The 22,612-nt window shown below is 32.9% G+C and overlaps 1 long non-coding RNA gene across 4 annotated transcripts in view; it reads right to left on the bottom strand.

Annotated features, from left to right (window-relative positions):
* Window positions 1-22,612, bottom strand: part of LOC130705518 (uncharacterized) — a 44,589-nt gene that overhangs the window by 7,383 nt on the left and 14,594 nt on the right. For all 4 annotated transcript variants that reach the window (XR_009005781.1, XR_009005779.1, XR_009005778.1 and 1 more), the window contains one exon: window positions 5,995-6,152. This is a non-coding gene — a long non-coding RNA (uncharacterized LOC130705518). The remainder of the gene's footprint in view (window positions 1-5,994; window positions 6,153-22,612) is intronic.

Raw genomic sequence — 22,612 nt, 5'->3', positions numbered from 1 at the left:
CCATCTCTCATTGATCAAGTTCCCTCAAAAGACACCCACATATTCACATATTCATGAAACACATCAATATTTGCCTTGCTTCATTCCATTCATATTATGTGTTTATGAGGCAGCAAAGATGTTCACTTTCACTAGAGTTTTTAAGTATCTGACTGTTGTAGTTTTGGGTCTTTTGAGTTTGTCCCTGTGTCATAGGAGAAGTTCAAAGCCTGAAAACCTCAGACCAGGTGGTAAAAACAATTTCAGAAAATGTGTACAGTTAAGGATTCTCTTGCAGATCAAAATAGCTATCCCTTCATGGTTATTTCTAATTCCATGTGATTTTTCTGTGTAGAGAACAAAAGAGAGTGAAAGATGAAGTGAGGTATGAACCTGGCTGCTTGAAATTGTATGAAATTACACTGACTGTCTTGTCTTCGGTGTCAGACAGTGAAACTGTTTCCCATAACTAGCAATAGGGATGCTCAGTGCTTTTGCCTTTCATTTTTTCTTAATGCATAATTTATATATGGCCCATTTATTAATAACCATGAAGTGTTGTACCTGGAAATCTGTTCACAAAAGAACAGAATATATAGAATCAAAATGAACATTTCATAAGGCCGATATTATTTTTACATTAAAAAAAAACTTGCCCTAGTTAATTCTTGTTGAGAATGTTGGATAAAATCCAACATATATTACTCAATTATTAATATAACCATATTTATCAAATTAAACAAGAATTTTAACTATATCCTGATTACTGATAAATCTCAAGAGAGATAAAACATTTTTATAATAACATATTCTACCAGAAGGGAAAATATTTCAACAAAACACCATTTCTGTGAGTTCCTTCAAGGCAGAGAAACTTTATTATTCACCTTGCATGTATTTCCCTTGCCTAACATAAATGACATATTATATTGTAATGGTAATAAAACCTACAATAGCTAATATTTAAATAATTAATATTTGTGAGGCAACAATCTTATAAGCTAGGTATTATTGTCATTTCATGTTATCAATGAAGAGAGATTAAATATTTTGCCCAATGTCACTCAGCTGATGAGAGGAAGAACCTGGGATTTGAACTCAAGCATCTAACTCTAGAACCTACCTTCTTTTATTTATTTATTTATGTATTTATTTATTTATTTTGGGCTGCATTAGGTCTTAGTTGCAGCATGCAGGATCTTTCGTTGTGGCGCACGGGCTTCTCTCTAGTTGTGGTGCATGGGCTCTCTAGTTGTGGTGTCTGCACTCAGTTGCCCCACAGCAGGTGGGATCTTAGTTCCCAGACCAGGGATCAAACCCATTTTCCCTGCATTGGAAGGCAGATTCTCAACTACTGGACCACCAGGGAAGTCCCTAGAACCTACCTTCTTAATCATTAATTTTACTAAGTTCCATGACCTGAAAGGTTACTGAAAGCCATACAGTAGGCCAAATTTCCTAATTTACAGGCAAGAATATTTGAACTACACCTACTGTTTTTATTTTTGTTCATGTATTTATTTGCAAATGAATTGCTCATACTTAGATTGTTAGTTTTACATAGTATGGCAGACAGACTCTTAAAGTGTCTCCTATCACCCCTACCTCCTGATGTCCATGTCCTTGTGTGACTTCCTTTCCTTGAGTATGGATGAGACATGTGACTTTCTTTTAACCAGTAGAATACAACAAAGGCAAAGGAATATACATAATTGCATGTATGTGATTATGTTCATAAGATCATAGCTCCCATTTTGCAAGAATCTCTCTTGCTCTTGCTGACTTTGATGAAGCAAGCAGTGATGTCAGAAGACTCATGTGGTAAGAAACTGGGAGTAGCTTCTAGGAACTGAGAGGAGCTTGCAGCCAATAGCCTGACAGCCAGCAAGAAAATGAGGCCCTCAGTCCTACAACCACAAGGAAATGAATTATGGCAGTGACAGAACCTAAGTGAATTTGCAAATGGATCCTTTCCTGGTTGAGTATTCAGATGAGAACCCAATCCTCAAGAAAGCCTTGGCCTCAGTCTTTCAGAGACACAGCTAATCTGTGTTCAGACTCCTGAGCCACAGAAATTTTTAGATAACAAATGTCTGTTGTTTTAAGCCACTACTTAAAGGTAATTTCTTATACAACAATAAAAAACTAGTATATGTAGTCATCCTTATTACGACAGGAATCTGACACTGAATTTAGACTAAATAAGGTTTAGCTGGACAAGGTTTAGTTACTTTTTATGTAATAGGAGGACCCCAATAAATATCTGTTAAATGAAAGAATGATACAATATCTTTAGTATAACATCAACAAGGAAGAAGTGACATCTGATCACGGTATTACTATGATTATAACTTTAAAACAATGTTTATTTCCTGATAATACCACTTATTATTTTATCTGTGTGCACATAGAGATGGAGTTGCAGTCAAAAGTAGCTTTGGTTTGAATCTCAAGCTTAGAAAGGAAGAAATGACTTAGCCTCTAGAAATTTTCTAATGTGACTTCTCTACATATGTGGTGTGTATGATGCTATTATAGCTTCTCGTGTTACTTCAGGATCAATGTTATAAAGAATTCATCAGTGTGGCTTTTAAACAATCATTTCTATGTTTAAGTTCATTAAAAGAACTGTTTTTGACTACATTCTCCTTTTCAAAAACTCTAAATCACACTTGAATGGACATTTACTTTATCCCTGTTATTCAGGCATTCTATAATGCCTAGTAAAAAGTCTTCAAAAACCAACTTGCTTTAAAAAACTAAAAATAGAATTACCATATGAACCAGCAATCCCACTACTGGGCATATACCCAGAGAAAATCATAATTCAAAAAGACACATGCACCCCAATGTTCATTGCAGCACTATTTGCAATAGCCAGGTCATGGAAGCAACCTAAGTGTCCATTGACAGATGAATGGATAAAGAAGATGTGGTACATATATACAATGAAATATTACTCAGCCATAAAAAGGAACGAAATTGGGTCATTTGTAGAGACATGGATGGAGCTAGAGACTGTCATACAGAGTGAAGTCAGAAAGAGAAAAACAAATATCATATATTAACGCATATATGTGGAACCTAGAAAAATAGTACAGATGAACCGGTTTGCAGGGCAGAAATAGAGACACAGATGTAGAGAACAAACGTATGGACACGAAGGGGGGAAAGTGGTGGGGGGTGGTGGTGGTGAGATGAATTGGGAGATTAGGATTGACATATATACAATAATATGTATAAAATAGATAACTAATAAGAACCTGCTGTATAAAAAAATAAATAAAATTCAAAAACAAAAAAAACTAGCTATGAAAAACACATATGTAGAGTTGAGTGCTTATAAAAATGCTGGCCTATTTTTTAAATGTGACTGTGTAAAATTAAGATATGATGGAACCATTTCTACAGTTACTATCTGTCGTTGACTATAACATTACTAGGATTATAGGCAAATGAAGTTAAATACAGTAGCCATTAAAACAGTCTTGAATTAAAAAAGCCTTCATTTTGTACACGTAAAATAAATTGTTTTGTTTTCAGACATATAACATTCTGGTGTCATGGCTAATAAGAAAACAAATCTTACCTATATTAAGAAAATTTAAAATCATCCACTTTGCTTCATTTTACATATGAAGATATTGAAGTTCAGAGAGAGACCAAAAAGAAAGTGATCAGTGACAGAATAGCACTGGAAATCTCTTCCCCTGAAACTAACTAATGACCAAAGACCTCTAATTTTTTGTACATTTATCAAAATTATTAACCAAAACAGTCAAGTAGAATATACCAGTTATATGTTCCTGTCTTATCTTAGAATACAAGGACCTAAATATAGAAACCTTAGCCTCTATATATAGATTTATGCTTTCAGATGCATTCTGGATACCAAGGCAGGTTAATACAAGTAAATTTGAAGCAAAAATTTCCCAAAAGAAAGGAAAGAATTTTAAGAAATCATGGCTGTGGAGGAATAGGAATATCATGTCAACACACTGAATAATTTTTGAAAAGAGATAGAATATTAATTCATTGATAAAGGGTGGGATTCACTGTGTTTGCTGAATCTGAATCATTGCTTTCTGTACTTCTGAAAGTATATAGTTACCATTCATTGTTCTAAACACATATAATGAAAGCCAGAATATGAAAAATGAAATTTGGAAAAAAATTAGAAATTCAAAAATTAAAAACTAATTATAGACTATTGATAACACATGAAAGAGTTCAGAATTCACTTCTGAAGATTATAAATTATGTATCAATTTAGAAAATTACAATCTGTCTCAAAGTTATGTGTTATATATTAGATGAAAAAGTAGACCAACTATGATAACTTAAAAATAATTTTAGAAAGTCCAAAATAACCAAACACTGTCAACCTTTTATGTATATTCACATTTAAAATTGAAAATCTGTACATTTTTGGTTTTTTTTTACCTAGTTCAAAATGCAATATTGTATTTTTCTTATTCCATTTAGAGGCAAAAGAGTAAAAGTGGATAGAAAAAAGAATATGATTTTTAACATAATTTTGGAATACAAAAGCAATTGGGAAAACTGAAAATATTTTACTCTTACGAACAGTACTTTAAAAGAAGATCTCCTGAAACAACCTGTTTCAGAGGTAACACTGGGACATAAGTTAAAATAGGAAAGTTTTTGAATTGAAGAACTTACTGGCTTTACCAACTTTTATTGGTTGGAGTGTGTGAACTTTGGAACTCTTTTTAGGACTGCATGATTTTCATATTCAGTATGCCTGCATGCATATAAATGTATAGATAATTGCTATGTCTTGTACTGAGGATGTGAACTGTGTAAAATTACTGTAGGAAGTTGTAAATGATGTATGAAATGAGAAATCTTTGCCCACTGGCAGTACATAGATAGAACAGAGATAGTGACGCACAATCTCTTCTCTGTCATTTGTCATAGTACTCATCTTATAAAAGGCAGAACACATCAATAAACCTGAGTGTCAAATATGCATGCTAAACAATATATTGAATTTTCCTTTTTTAGGTCTTACCTCTTTCTTGAAAACCAGTTTACAAAAACCTCTGAGCCCAAGGGAAATGTAAGGAACTTCTACATTAATGATTTCAATTGTCCATCTCAAAACATTAAATGCCAAATTTCTAAATAGCACTGTGTGAATGTACCTTTATCCTTATACTCAGTGTTGCTGAATTTCTAGACTTGCCATCCAAAGTAAAGCTTTTTGTGAGGACATATAGAGAGGCTTTATCTACAATATTTAGCATACAACCATTTAGAAACATCTAAGAGTAGCACTGATATTTTCATCTTGCTTCCCGATGCTTGAAAGACTTCAGATTTCACTCCATTGTTGACTAACAGAAGCAAATAGAAGCAACACCTTTCTACTAAATTAGTTTTAATATAAAATTCTCATGGCTGACTTCTCAATCCCACTGACCAATCCCCAAATCAAATATTTAATCAAACAATTGTGGCAATTAAACTTATGCAGGTCCAATGCCATCTTGTCACAAAATATACTTGTACCAGGAAAACAGAAATTGAAAAAAAAAAAAAACTTTTACAAGTTGTCACATACTTTTATTGATAGATTACAGAATTTAAGTCTAAAAATTAAAATAAACAACAAATGATTCAAGACTCTACCTATATACTATTTTAGAACCAACAAGATCAAGTAAGTTCAAAAAAGCACATGAAAGCAAAAGCTAAACTATCTTTTTTGTCTTCAAGAAGTTGACAGCTTGCTAATGTAGAGCTCTAAGTATGAGGTGTTTTTCAATGACACCTGAATTTTATTTTTTATGAACACAGAAACACAGAGGGAAATGTAAGTATTTATGCAATTGCATCTTCCTCAAATATGAATGTGTTCCTATATGTGCCAGTTATGATTTTGTTAAAAAAGAAAGAAAGAAAGAAAGAATATGCTAAGGCATTCGACTTTTTTTTACAGTATGTTATTGATAATTCTTTCTGAAAATTGTAAAACACATATTTCCTTACCAAGAGTTCATGTCTTCTTGGAATCACAACTGATTTTTCTTTTGCTTGATAGAGTTAGAAGTGAAATATCTGATTTCATTTCCCATCAGCAGACCTCAGAGATGAATGTATTTCATTTTGCATATGAGTCACATAAAAATGATGGCATCATTTTGTCACTGTGAATAAAGTCAAAGGGCATAAGACAAAACGGTATCTACATTTGGCTTATTTTCTAAGTAGAATGTAAATATTGTCTTATTGTAACAAACACATAAAGAGCAGAAATTTAAAATACTCAATCTCAAAAAGACCTTTCAAATGTTGATCCATTATTTAGATTATATTTAGAACCCATGCATTTTCACCACCACCTTTAAGGTTAATATACTTATTATACTAATATTGTTAGTTTTGTGCTCTCTTTCTCTTCCTTCCATTGCACTTGTCCCATTTTAGTTGGTGGTGCTTCTGTCACTCAGCTGCTACTACCTATTCAGCTACCTGTCTAAGACCCAGTTCTTGTTACTCTCATTAGCTTACAGAAAATTTCTCAGTTTCTCTTTTCTCCTTTTTACCTTCTTTCTAAGTATCAATACACAGTAAAACCGTGGAGCCAGCATATTAGCAACTGACTGCTCTCCAATTCCTCTCTCAGGATATTTTCATTTTACATTGTTTATGTGATCAAAAACACAAGAGCTGGGAAAATTCGAAGGGTACCATGTGGTGGACAATTAAGGAAACACTTGCTCATGTCCATATGTCAGGTCATTATCCCCATCATCTACACGGAGATGCTGTCGAATAGCATCAGCAACTACATAGTTTGTTTCCCAGGACAAATAAACCATCGCCACTCTACCCACACCCAACCAATACCACAACAACACTGGGATTAATTTACATGACGAAAATAGGAAAAAGTCTGGAAGGCAAGAAAAACAGGGCCCACTTCTGATATTGATCAGATTCTCCGGGTTAAAATGATCAGTCCAGTATGATTCTATTTGCTCTTAGGTAGGGGTAATTTTTCCAAAATAGTTGTAGGAGTTGTATCATTGGATTATACAATTTTTATTTCTCTTCATGTGTATATAATAATGTCGAAAACGGCATAGGACTTTATACAATTTATAACACATCCACATGTATCTCTAGGTCAGACATCTCCCCTATTAGGAAATACTCACATGAACTTCAATTGACACAACCCAGTTGAAACATTTAAACCCACACGGTGAAGATGAGACCTGAATATAAGTCAAAATGCCCCATAATTTACCCTTAACCAAAAATTCCATCAACAATAATTGTCTCGGTAAAAAGACCACTTAATTTAACCAATTTTATTATAAGCTTGAAGTTGCTGCTTATTTACCTAAGCCAGACATCCTCTACAGGAAGCCTTCTCCTACAGGTAGAATTCTTTTTCTGCATTCCAGTAACTCCTGGCTCCCCTTGCTCCTTCTGACCTAAGTAACAGCTCCCTCCTTCTCAGTTTCTCTTAGTTTTGTCCATACCTTGTAAATAAATTCTTCAATAAATCTCATCAAGTATCCCATTGAATGTGCCATCTATTTCCTGATAGATCAAATCTGCAACTCTGTGCCAGAATTCACAGCCTTTTCTACATATTTTTTGTTGAATCTTATGAATAAGTATACTGATAATGTAATCCATATTTTATACATAAAGAAACAAAGACTCAGAAGGTTTAATAAACTTTCCCAGACACTCAGCTAATATATAAAATAACCAAAACTTAAATTATGGTCTCTTACTCAAGATCTAGTATTCTTTTTCTTGTTTTTCAGTTTTCTCCTACTCCCTCCTAAATGGCTTGCCCTTGGTAACATCCATCAATGGTTACTATTGAGGGCCTACAGCCCATTGTAATGTATTGACACTGTATCCAGCTAAATTCATAGGTGTATAGGAACAACAGGCATGCATCTGACTAGTGGTCATTTTGGCCAAGAATATCTAACTATTGAGCACTAGTAAGGGGTCACATTTTTCACTGTTAGTATCAGCACTGAATTTAAGGGCTGTCTCCTTATGGGTCTTTGAAAGCTTTAGAAATAGAATTCCTTTGCCTATCCTTGACAACACATTAAATAAAAGGATGGCAAATGGATAGACAGACAAGACAAGACAAGATAGAAGACTATTAACAGATCTGGGGGGTTGGGGGTGGGTAAGAGACACCTGACTTAGACCCAGGTGCCGACCATGGAGAGAACACCAGTTCATTTAAAGCTCACTGAGTCAGTCAGCTGGCAATGCCAGCAGGTAGAATCTAGTGAGGGAACACAGGTTCTGGAGTTCCACGGAGCTATACAGATCACCTGAAAACATGTCCACATACAGCAAAATTGCAAGTTCTGAGGGATATGGGAAAAAATAGTACTAGTAAAAATTAGGTGGGAATCCAGAATAATATGTACTTTTCATATTTGTTTGGGAGAGCAATTAAAATAAAATATTTAAAATATGCAACCCAGAACTTGGTGCAAAGTGTATGGGTGGTATAATGAAAGATATGGAGAAAGATGCTGATAACCATGGCTCTGATAAGATGGTCTCAAGATGTGGTTTGGAACTAAGATATAGGGCAGTGGATATCAGAGATCTTAACTGGAATAAAAAGAAAACTGGGAATCAGGCATGAACTGATATCATGGGTCAAATATAAGCACCTACCCTACAAACAGTTGGGCTCATACAAAATTGCAACAGAAAAATGATGCCTGCTAACAACACTTCCACAGACCTCTCTCCACAGGCACTCTGGTTTCCTCTGTTATCCAAGCTTTTAAACTTATGATACAGATTAGATCTATTTTTCCCACAACCAACCTGCAACCCAGAATTACTGTTCCTTTCTTATCAACACCCTTATTCTGAAATTTCAGGTATTAGGAAATCTGATGTCATAATTGTTCATGAGATAAGGATTCTTAAGGTTAATGTCTTCTCCTCAAGATGTTTGTTAACCTAAGTAATCTTCAATTGGCTAAATATTTTAATGTTTTCAGGAACTACTCCCATGAGTCCTGGAACATTCATTGGTAACCATTAGCAACACAGAGAAGGTGAGTTTTGTTAGGTTTGGGGTGGACTGTTGCTTCCTAGAGCCTTTTGAGGGAAAAGGCAAAGATACAGAAGTTTTGGGGATTGTGTCTCCATTCATGCCTCTGCAGGAATTATTAGTCTCTCTTGTTACAAGGAGTCAGAAAATTCAACTGAGTTCAAATAAATTATTAAATTATTCATAATTATTTGTTATTCAATTTTCTAAATTAATTTGTACATTTAATATAATTCTCAACCTTAAATAACCTGAAACAGATTTTTTCTTGGAGAGTGGCAGAAATTGGTAGTAAGATTAATCTAGGAAAGTAAAGAGGCAAGAATATTTTAAAATGTACAAAAAAGAAATGTGTGTACAAACAAACTATTACAATTCATTAAGATTAAAGCAAGGTTAATTAAAATATGTATTTGAGACAGATGTACAAACTTCTATACATGTGTACAAACTAAAAAAATACAGATTCAATAATAATATTATACTATACATACATATTCATATACACATATTCTATATATATCTGTGTATTCATATGTATGTGAGTATATATGCATAATAATTAAAGGAAGTATCATTAAAAATGTAAATAGTGGTGTTGGGACCATTTATTAGCATTCCAAAAAACCATAGGTCAATACAGCAAACAATACTCTATAAATGCTAATTTTAAATGTTCAGTTAAAAACTACAGAGAACTAGCCAAACAATAGCAAAACCACCAAAAATAATTTAATGTTTATAAAATTCTGGAGGACTAAAACCTTTTAAAATGTGAGATTATAAGTAAAGTCACAACAGAAAATATTAACAAATTTGGTCACTTAAAATTGCTGACATGTACACACTGCTATATTTAAAACAGATAACCAACAAGGACCTACTGTATAGCACAGGAAATGTTGCTCAATATTCTGTAATAACCTAAGTGGGAAAAGAAGTTGAAAAAGAATAGATACATGTATCTGTATAACTGAATCACTTTGCTATACACCTGAAACTAAAACAACATTGTTAATCAACTATGCTCCAATATTAAGTAAAAATTTTTTTAAAAATAAAAATAAATAAAACTGCTGAAGAGTAAACAATATAAAATTTTAAAAATGCAGCCAAAGGGGAATATTTGCAGCAAATGTTAATGTAAAATAAAGCATTCTTTAAAAGGGAAAAACTAAGAACTATGGACAAAGAACATTATATGTAATTCAGACAAAAGGAAATACCTTTTAGAAATTAGAAATCAGAGAAAAATAATCATCATATAGTCTAATCAAAAAAATGCAAATAACAATGAGATATTTTTACTTATTAAAGCGGGCAATTTTTCTTCTGTTATTTTGACTGAATGTTAGTGTCACTGTTATTCTTGGTGCCTGTTTAAGTAAGTTGATAAAAGTCATCCAGAAAAAAACTAGCAATATCTTTCAAAACTATAAATTATTTACTTTTGATTCAAAATCAGATCGCTTGAAACTTTAGGCATATAGATGTTGTCTGATTCTAAAAAAAAGACAGTCTTTAGAGAAAAACTTTAAAAAAGCAAAAAATAAAAAGAAAAATCATTAGTATTTATGATTATAAACCCACATACAAAATTAACCACATGTAAAAGTTTGGTAAAATTTCCTTGATAGTTTCGTATGTATACAAAATTGAGCTCAATTTATAAATGTGATTGAGCTCTTAATATATAAATGTGTGTATATAATTCAGTTTCTGCTTTACTTTTTCATTTTAAAATCATTAAAGAGTGTTGGCAAGAGTCATTTTAATGTTGTATAGTCCTCTATTGTACATCTATGCCATGGTTGATTCCCTCATTTCTTTATTATTGGACATTGAGGCAATCTTCAAATTTCTAAATAATAATGTCAATGATAGCAAAAGTTCAGAAACAATCTAAAAGTTTAATAGCATGAAGAGTTAAAATATAATACATCTAGCCATAAAAAATAATAAATCTACAATATGATGGAAATATGTTTATGATATGATGTCTATGCATCAAATTGCAATGTAGAAGTTAGCCCTTCTAAGAAACTTTGCCTGTTTCATTACATTGTACCAGTACTAAATGTTCATCTCACTCCCATTTAATAGGTAGGAATTCTAGTCTTGTATGTACTCTACACCTCCAGTTCTACAACGTCCCTTCTTCAGGTACCCTGTGAGCACCCAAGATATATTAGTTATATGACTGAGTAAGTCTCTAATGAAAGGACTAAAGATTAACAAAGCTTTGCTCGTGTTCTTTATCTCTTTTTCTGCCAGTTAGTTGTTTTCCTTTCTCTTGTTGGCATGTAGGCATTCTTTACTCTTGGGCTTTTGGGTTAAGAACAAATGATTTTCAAAAGATTTGGAATATATATCACTTTAATTCTATCATGAGGTTACATTGAGAGAGCAACAGTCCAGGGTGAGGAAATCAGCATTAGAGATGTATTTGGTTCCCAATTGTTCTGGCATACAGAATATCAGAGTTAAGCTCAAGAACTAGATTTCCATCTGATGATAACAGATGGCAATCAGACATGCTTTTAACATTAATACCAAATTAGAATAGAAAATAATGCCTAATATCTTTCTTGGGAAAAAAAAAAGAGAAAATTTACCAAATACAGTTTATAGACTCTGTAAAGTCAATCTAATATGAGAAATTTTTTTGTCTCTAGCAGTTAGAAAATCCTAAGTCATCTAATTCATTTCATTTATGAATGAAATATGGTCGAAAATTTAGGAATGCTCAATCTCTGTCCTTTTGTCTGTTTTGTCTAAGTGTCCAGCAAGATGGCTATACCATGCTTCAAACACCTACACTTTTGCTGCCCAAATCATTCTGAACATCCTGGCTTATTTGGACTGTGCATACAGTCCAACAGAGCATCTCTACTTTGCTTGTAACTGTCAACAGAAAGGGTGCCTTGTGGTCACACACGAGGGCACAAGTCACCCAAGTCAAAGGACAGATGAGGGAAGAGGAAGAGATGGGATATTTGTTATTCCAGTCAGTGATAAAGGGAAAGAGCTTTGCCTTTCTTTCTCAAAAGTTATGTATGGCACTGCCTATCAGACTTTGAAAGAAAGCAGAAAACTTAAAAATGAAGGAATGTGGAAAACATCATAAATATTATTACTTCTGTTGAAGAAATTTCGCTATTTATAACGACTTCACTGTTTACATGACTGTGTAATATAAGCCTTGTCTGCCAGTTTATGCATGCACGTAATTGTTCCTTCAGGGAAATAGATTCTTCACTTAAGAGTGAGAGAGGAAAACACTATTTCTTTTCCTGCAAACAAGGCAATGAAAGCCGGATTAAAAGAGGAATTTTTAAAATTTTGTTTTCTCAGTTCAGGAACACACACGCACGTGCGCACACACACACACACACGTGCATACATACACAATAGTGACAGATGTAGAGCTTTAGAACGTTTGAAAAAACATGGCATTCTCAGTAGCCCACAACATACATTAAATCCTGACTTTACACTCTGAAATTACTCTCATGGAATTAATATTTACCTTAATGCTCTTACATCATAATTTTGGTCACTAAACATGCCATCGAGCTTCAAGTTTTTAAAATATAGAGACAGTAACTCATTCACCATTGAAGCCACAGCTCAGTTCAAAAATGTGAATCCCAAATGTAAAATAGCTAGCTAGTGGGAAGCAGCTGCATAGTACAGGGAGATCAGCTCGGTGTTTTGTGTCCACCTAGAGGGGTGGGATAGGGAGGGTGGGAGGGAGACGCAAGAGGGAGGGGATATGGGGATATATGTATACGTATAGCTGATTCACTTTGTTATACAGCAGAAACTAACACACCATTGTAAGCAATTATACTCCAATAAAGATGTTAAGAAAAATGTGAATCCCATGCCAACTATGAAAGGAAAATTCTACTTAATTTAAAATTTTTATAGGTTATTTCTACCACATATATGACCAAATTATTCAAGTTTCATGTTTTGAACTCAACAAGTTTATAGAATCATAATATTCTGAATTGTAACTCTGTTTTTAAAGAGTTTCCTCTTGGATTTGAGTCTGCTTTGATTCTTAAGAGAATCCTCAAAAGAAAACAGTTTTTGATTTGAAAGATCACTCATTTGTGTAACATACCAAAAACAGAAATTTTCAAATAGCAAACCAATATATACTTAGAGCCATCAAAATATCCTTTATATTAATAGTGGCAGGTAAAGTTTACTGAGTACTTACACAATGCCAGGCTCTGTGCTATTCCACAAAATATTTAAAAACCATCTCTTGAGGCATCTCTCCCTGTTATTATAATACTCACTTTATAGAAAAGGCAAACTAGGTCTGAAGAGGTTAATAACTGGTCTAGGATCACAACACCATATTAACTAGAGCTAGAATTCTAACCCTCTTTTCACTGATTCCAATGCTTCCACTCTTATGTACTTCGCTCTATTGTTTGCTGAATAATAATTGTGCACCTCTGACATTCCCTGTCTCCAACATTATAGGTGCCAGCACCCTGTATTTGCCTATATCCTCATCCTCATGGTTGCCTAAGGGGGGAAAAAAGTAATCTTTAATTTAACAAACCTGAATAACCAATGTTGAGATCAAAGGCTTGTGGTCCTTTTAAATCATACTTTAATCAAAGCAAATATGTATTTTCTTGGTTAACACGTATTGGGCACCTACTGTTTACAAAGCATCCTGTACATATAAGTAAATGTTATAATTTTTAATGAAGCAAAATATCTATATTCCCTCAACAGAGTATACACCTGTAATAGGATTTGGCATGATGGGTATCACCAATTTTCACATCATCTGCAACTCATGAGTAAACAAAACAAGTAATTTTTAGTGAATGTCTTTTCACTAAATCCTAAGGAGTAAAAAACAATAAATTCTCCCACTGAACCATAGGTTTATACTTGATCTCATACAATAGCATGTAAAGGCAACAACTACAACTAAAGAATACAGTTGTGGAAAGAAGCACACCATCAATAACTCCTATTAATGTTACAGAAACACATAATTGAAAACAGATCGACTCACATGGAATACTTGGATTTTACTAAATTTGTGCATCTTCTACAAACCCATCAGTAAATTCACACCACTGAGTATAGTTGGGGTCTGGACACCAAACCACCAAAGAAGCCTAGAAGATTAAAGATGCCACACTGAACATTCTGACATCTGTACCCTAGGATGTATTAATATATCTAACTCTGATATGTTTACTCTGTTTACCCTAGGACAAAATAGCTAGAAAAAGTCAGCAGACTTTGGCCAAGGATACTTTCTCCTTATTTCTTAGCTAGGAGAAAAGATGGAAGAGCTCTTTCTCCTCCATTGATACAGACTACATTTTTACTTCCTTGGATTCAAAGACCGGTTTTTACTAAGCCACTCCTAGGGAAGCAGCATGACAGTGCTCAGGGGAAGGCTGAATCCCATGTCTAGTACTTAAGTGCTCTATCAACTTGGGCAAGTTATTTCACCTCTCTGCTTTGATTTCCTTCGTCTGCAAAGTGGGGATAATAACAGTATCTACCTCAGTAGGGACTTGAATGGATGAAAGTGACCATGTAAGTAAAGCCCTTATCACACTGTGAACACGCAATTAACATTCATTTCACTTCCCAACTATCATCAATGATGAAAATGGTGGCTACGAACCTCATTGTACCTGTTTCCTGTAAGAATCCATCAGCCTTTCTGTTCTGACTCCCCTCCCATGGTAGTCTTCTAGTAAGTGAACTGTTTTATTCCATGGCGAACATTCCAACTGAGCCCCGTCTCTGTGACCCCCCCCCAAGGAAAGGGAGAATAAGGCTAGACCCGGAAAGGTATCCTGATGCCCCCTGAGGACATTATGCTAAGTGAAATAAGGCGGTCACAGAAAGACAAATACTGCATGATTCCACTTATGTGAAATATCTAAATGGTCCAATTCATAAAAACAGAGAGTAAAATGGTTGCAGGGGCTTCGGGAACATGGACATAAGGAGTTGGGTAAAAAGTTTCAGTTATGTAAGATGAAAAAATTCTAGAGATTGGCTGTACAGTCTTGCACCTATAGTTGAATACTGTACACTTAAAATTTTGATAAGAAGGTAAATCTCATGTTATGTGTTTTTTACCATTAAAAAAAGGTATCCTGAGATGCTGAGCTATGCTAAAGAGGTTAGGCCAATAGCAAAAATATGTGCTTTCTATATATTCCATTTGTTTTTGCTAAATCCCTAAGAAAAGAGACCCAAAAGATACTTTCAAAACTTACATTACAGTTAGACGTTATCTGACACTTTGTGCCAGATTCTCCCAATCTGTCAGCTGCTGTCTGTTAGAGAAATTTTATGCCCGGAAGCAGTTGGGGCACATAATAATTCATAAGTGTGACTTCCAGGAACACCCACTTCACACAATATCAGCATTAAGCATCCAAACTCCTCAACTGTAAAATACACGGAGAATGGCACCAATAGAATGAGGATTTTAAAGGGGCTGTGGTTTCAACAATTTCAAAGCTTTAATCACGTAACACTTTGTGTTTTCCCAAACATTAATTTCTCAGATTAAGTAGGAGCATCTAAATTGGTGTTGTGAGACCTGGGGAAAAAATTGTGTTTCTTCTAAATTGAAATAGTGACACTATCGACTATTATAAAAATAAAAAGGGATGGCAAGGAATAAAGTTCTCAGCAATTGGAAATGCATAGCAGAATGATTACAAGTGTGTGTCATGCATTCTGTCATTTCTAATCATACACAGATAAGACTTCCCGTAGGGAAAAAAAGGTCTATGAGCATATATGTGCACAATTTCATTCCTGAATTAAGCAGGGAGTATCTTCATTGGCCTCACAAAATAAGGGAGAAACGGCTACATCCTTCGAACGAAGACCATGTTGATTAAACACTTGAAACAGGAATGAGTCAGGGAGTGATGGATTTTAAGTTGACAATTGAAGCTCAGTCTTTTCTTTATCCTTGAATAATAACATAAATGTGAAAAAAACCAAAACCTTAAAGACTTTAAACCTCTTAATTAATATGCAGATATACTGTGAAATTTTTCAGAATTCTTCATATTACTGGAGTTTTTAGTTTTTCACTATTGATATTATGGAATGTATTTCTTAACTGACATGATTTTTTTACTGAATATTAATTTCTAAGGTATTTAGAAAATAGAAATAGGTAAGTAAAATATTTTTAACCTCAAGATCTAAAAGAAAATTCTTGCAAATACAGTATCAGCATTCTTGATATGTTTTTAAATAGATATGTACATTTATGTAGCTATCAAGCACTTAATAAAAGATGACTACTCAAGATAATTTGCAAACTATGGTTTCATCGAGATACATGTCAGTGTAAATCAGGGACCTTCAGTTCACCGTCTTTCTAAACAAGTATGCCATAATCTTTGCTAGCTCTGTTTCCGGTTTCCATGAGGCCATCATAAATCTACCACACTGCACGGTCTCCTCAGAACACAGTCACAGATTCAAATGCTTGAAAGTATAGTGAACTATACCTTCAGCGAGTCTATATCAGAGTTAGTAATCTCCTTCACCTGTGGGGCATATTTCATTTTAACAAAATCGTCATAGAAATGCACCCATCGCGCTTAAAATCTATCCATTATTATCACACTTTATGCAAAACTACCTTTTCTGTCAGCCTAGAAACACGAAATAGGAATGGACACTCCTTTTAATGTCTGTACATAAATGGTTTGTATACAATGTCTACTAAATTAGCCAGGGTGGACTTTGGTGGATTGAATGCAAACATAGATTCAAATTTTTCTCAATTTGTCACTGCTGATATTTAATTTGTTTTGATCTAAAACTGCTAATGTTATCCAAGTGGAAGGAACGACTAAGATTCATTATTTTAGATTTATTTCTAATACTGAAGGTGTCTGCTAAAAAAAAGTAAAATAAAATGTATGAAATTATTTAATTTTCATCCTTCACACTTAAAATGGTATATTAAAATCAGAAAACTGTTTAAACCTTTCCCTTTTCTGGAATTACAGTTTATAGTTTTGTATTTATTGAATGCATTCATAGGCTCCCTGAGGATGTGAAATGTATGGAAATATATGTGCATTACTAAAGAAAGAACTAAATTTATTCTTTCCCCACATCATGCTCTTCTTTGCAGTGGAGGTTTTTAATTCAATACAGAGCTAGAATGAGATGGAGCCAATTTCCTGGTCTATATGTGTGACAAATGCTAAAAGTGGCACAAGATTAACAAATTAGTTGAAGTATAGATCTTAAAAGATTTTTTTCTGTGTCTCTAAATCAAAATTCATATTTTATTTGAAATGAAACCTTCTTTAGAATTCAAGAATGACCAAGGATCTTTTATTTCTCTGTATTTAAGATGAAAAGAGAGGATTTATGACAACATACTTGCAATTTTTTTAAAAGCAAATTTTATTTGTAGGAAAGCTTATAAAGATTATATATTTGGAATATGAAATTATTTTAATTGGAATCCAGTGACTTGGGTTAATAATTCCAACGTGTGATTTGGTAAAAAAATAAAAAATAAAAAGTCTTTTTTTTCAAAGTAAATAGTTATTCCTAAAATAAAAGCATAAAATGAATATCAGGGGTAAAATTTATTTATTTCTGTATTTTTATGGGTAAAAATAATGTTTACAGTGTTAGGTCCCAGATAAATATACTTGCTTTTCTAATAACATTTCTTACATTTGATTTTAAGTGAAAACTATCAAAGCTTGGCTGCGTTACCTAACTTCAGAATTATGTGTTGATATATATCTAACACCAAACAATAAAAACATCTGTGACAATAAAAGCATGGAACAGTTGTGGAATTGTTTAATTTAGGAGAAAATGGCTATGTTTGATAATCACGTGTCCATGAATGGATTTCTTCTCTTTGTTGAGAAACTTATATTTTGCAAATTTTTTTTTTTTTTCTTAAAGGAACGAACTTATGATGTGTAAGGGATTTTTAAAAAGGTATTCTGAAATACGTGTTTTGGATTTAGCTCATTCATTCAGGTTGAAAGCTTTGTCACATAGACCACCTGTTTTGCTTGGGCTTAAATTATGTAAAAATACAGCATCTTAAAGCAAGCACGGTCTTACTTGTTGTACCCAAACCCGATAACATGCTTAAAATTCAAGAAGAGTTCTATGCAGGTTGTATGTCTCAGTCACCCAATCTCCTTCCACATATCTGTTCATGTTGACAGACTATGTCATAATACATCAACAGAAAGATCAGCACAGAAGAACAAAATTTCATCGCCTGACAGCAAGAGGAAAACTGATTTTCAGTATTAAATTAGTACAAATATACCATTACCTCACTTCCAATGAGTCTACTACCTTTAAAAAATAAGGCATCTGCTATAATCACAAGTATATGCAAAGGCAATTAGGTTCGTTTATTTCTTTGGTCTCACCCTTTGACTGACAGCCTATTTTCATTTATCTTTTACAAGTTATTTTATTTGTTGTATCTTGGAAACAACTTAGAGAATTAAAAAAATACAATTTCTTCCTGAGACATGAAATATTACATATGTAAAAATATATATCTGCCAAATGTTTGGAGGACAATCTCTCCTAGACTAATCATGAGCAGAAACCTTCTGGCCATTGAAATGGAAATGGGTATTTAAGCTTCTGAGAAAAGTTCGGTACCTTTTTCATATAACATTTTGCTCTGTTTGGATTTCAGGAGAAATTTACCAATACCTGTAATAAATAATGTCTTTTGCAGCCTAAGGCATCATCTGCCACTTAGGCTTTTAATTTTGCCCCTGTTTGAACACCCTGCAACATATGCACTTCTCTTTTGTCTATTATCCTAGAGTTGTGCTATTCCCAAATATTGACATCATCTACTTTTATCAGCATTAACTGAGCTGAAGCTTCCCAGGCTCATGCTCGGCTCTATTTCTTCCTATTGATTATCTTCCTCACTCCAGCAGGTAGCTAGCCAGCGAGGCTGTCCTGAGAAATAGCTTCCAATGACTTTATACGCACAATTTACACGGAATTGTTTAAAGAAGATATTAGCCTCAATACAAATCAGTGAACCTCATTTAGTCAATACTGCACAATTCCGCTGTTGGCACCCTGTCACATGTTTGACTTTACAGTCAGCTGCTGCACCCAATCTGCACATTAGCCATAGTATTTAGTTTCATATTAAAATGAAGCTGGGTTTTTTCGCTTTTGCTTTTCTTTTTGAAATCTTTTCAGTATACTTTTTACATCACCTCACTGAGCCATGTGATAGTAATATATTTTGAAATACAAAAACCTGAGATTAAATGTTTGATTTTTGACAGTGTTCTTAAATATAATAAATTCAAAAGGAAATACTGTTAAGTTAAAATGGAGTGTTTTTCATTAAGTCCAATCAAATGGTAGACAACAAAGGATCTTTTATTTGAGAATATGAAGTGAAAATGAAAACCAGAAAACCTTTACTAAGAAAAGGTCCAGCTAAATTATGTTGGAAGGAGGTCTCCAGATTGAGCTTGGGTGTTTCTTTTGCTAAAAGTGAATTAAACTAAGATATGTTATGAAGAAATATTTTACAAAGAAGCAAAACTTAATGCTTTGTGGAGATGAAAATAAGGTCTAAGGACGGTTGACTTTGAAAATAATTCGAAAGAAAGATCACATATGAAAAAGATTGCCACAGCATCTGATCTTTTCTTATAATCATAACAGGGAAATGTTTGGGGGAAAGTAATGCTGCCATGGCAATGCTGTAAAATTCTAGAAGGGGTGTTTACATTTCAGAATTACCCCTCCTTAAACTACTGGTTTATGATAGCTAATGAGATGATATCCAAATGTTGAAAACGGGAAAATTCGAATGAAAATCTAAATGTGAAATATAATATAATGAAATAACTAAGCAACATAATACTACTCTGAACGTTTGTGCAAATATTGCAAAATGAACTGCAATACATTAAAATTCTTCAGTGGTTGTGTAATACATAAGTGAAGGTTTACATATAAAAGCTTTAGCTATCAAAAAAAAAGGATCTTTATATCATATTATTCTAAATTTTTTACTTGAAAACATCACTAACATCTTGGGGTGCATTCTGAAAAGTTGTCATTAAATCTATTTGCATATCTCTTTGTAAACTAAAGTTCAAGGTAAAATAGTGCATGCTGATCAAAATAGTATATTTGTTATAAAATGCATCCTTTAGCTTTAGTGGGTGAGTGGCAGAAAGCTTTGGAGAATATGAATGGTAGAGAAAATAATAATTTCAGGTTTAAAGATTTTAAAGGGCTGAATATTTTTTCTGTAAGTAAGAAGTAAGAGTTGAACACAATGACAATTTTAAATGAGCTATAGTTATAATAGTAGATTTTGAAAATTAATACAGAAAAAAATTAAAATAAAATTACATAACAAATTATTGTAAATATTTCAAAATTTTCTCTTTTTTACTATAAAATGTTAAAGGTGATTTTTGTATGACCTTTGCTTTCATTTCCTTTCTCTTTAAATATCACTGGTAAGGAGCTGGAGCCCTGAAGCCCAGGTAGAAAAGACACACTGAAAGATGGCCAGTCTATCCTGACTGTACATTTTTTCACACATTTATTGCAAACTGACACTCATATAATAGCTTTCTTTTTTTTTTTAATAACAAAGAACAATTCCAGTATCAAGGGAAAATCATATCTCAGAAAAGAGAGAAATGCCATAACTGCATATTCAGGCTGCATAAACCAAGTATGGCAAAGATAATTGTAATATTTGTGTGTGACAGCATTTTACCATTTAAAGAAGTCAGTAATCTAAATTTGAGAGTATTTAGGTGTAATTGTGTATATGTATGTATATATCATATATTACATGCAATGCACAAATATAAATTTCAGCCCCAAATGAAATGCACAAACATTTCATTTGTCTTTTTTTAGTTTAAAATATTCTTTGATGAATATGTATTTATATATTAAATATACCTCTACCAACTAAATTATGAGATTTCTTGCTAGTCCATATGTCATATGATATTCTACTATTAAATAAGATTGTATACTTTATGTATTCACTTAAACACAGGAACATTCTGAATGAAGCAAACGTAAGCACAAGCAATACACACAAATTAAGATAGGTTTTTAAACTAACAGCAACAAAATAGTCTGATAAACATTTCAAGTAAATAAAGACACTGATATTTTTTCCCAAAAAATTATCTAAATTAACTCTAATGCTTTAAATGTAAGTGAATGTTGTTTTCAAATTACGTCAAAACATAAAATTCTCAATGATTCTCCATAGTAACTTTCAAAAGAAACTAATTTTTAAATAGCTTTGATTAAATTCCTAAAATATAAAGGAAAATTATTTTTATTTTCTGTTAAGACCCATCTATAGCGGAAAACATGATTCCAGATCTATAATCTTTATAAACATTATGAATGTTCATATTTATGATGCATATTAAAGATTAATGTTTAAGATCTATAGTGACCGCCTATACAGATTACCAAGATGATGGCAAAAATCATGGATATCATTTCACTGAATTAGTTTTAGTAGCTTAAATGTGCTGTAGTGAGTCCAGCTATTTCAAATAAATCTTCTTTTCTATAAATATTCTGACTAGTATAACCTAGTCACAAAGGATATTTTACACCAAAATTTAACTTCAAAAAATAATATTGAATTCTATGGGATACTATCCTTTCTAAAAGTATAAATTTATCTAAACTAAGCACACATACATGCACACTCACACATACACACACAAATTTTGTCGGTTTTGTCATTAAAGTAAACTGAAAATGAAGCCATTAAAGTGATTATTACATTGTCATCTATGCAACTATGTAGCTTTTAAAATATGTAAGCATTTCATTTAATCCTAATTTTACATATTTAACAATATATCGGTAACTATTGTCATTGATTTTTATAAAGTGTAAATATTTTAAAATATCAACTAACACATGTATCTATTCAAATTCTAAGACAATTTCATTCGCCTAAGAATGTAAAATCAAACTAAATAGCTAATTGAGATATTTCATAATGTCTCCATTTTACAGAAAAATATGTATTAACAAAGTACAGTATTTAAGGAAATTAATGTTAGCCTTCTTATACATAGAGAGTACATTTGTGCACCTATTACTATCTATATAAGTATAGATATATCATTATATATGTCTTGTCAATCTATGTATTTTGTGCAGAGAAGAAAAGCATTCTCATAACCTAGAATAAAGCAATAAAGGAGTGTAGGTATGTGTGTATGTGTGTATCTGCTTGTAGAGACGGAGGAAAAGAATTGGTAGATTTACAGAGAAGTATTAAAGTAGAATATTAACACGTTTGAAAATGAATATGAAGGCATTATACTATATAAAGAAATATCATTGATAATTTTTCTTCTCTCTCCTTCCTCTCTCTGTATGTGAGTGGGTTCTGCTGCTAACAAGGAAATGAACACTTGAGATAAAAGGAAAAGATAACTGTATAGAAATTTCAAA

The sequence above is a fragment of the Balaenoptera acutorostrata genome, chromosome 17 (genome assembly GCF_949987535.1).
Source record: "Balaenoptera acutorostrata chromosome 17, mBalAcu1.1, whole genome shotgun sequence".
Lineage (NCBI taxonomy): Eukaryota > Metazoa > Chordata > Mammalia > Artiodactyla > Balaenopteridae > Balaenoptera > Balaenoptera acutorostrata.
This window is presented reverse-complemented; position numbering and strand designations above follow the sequence as displayed.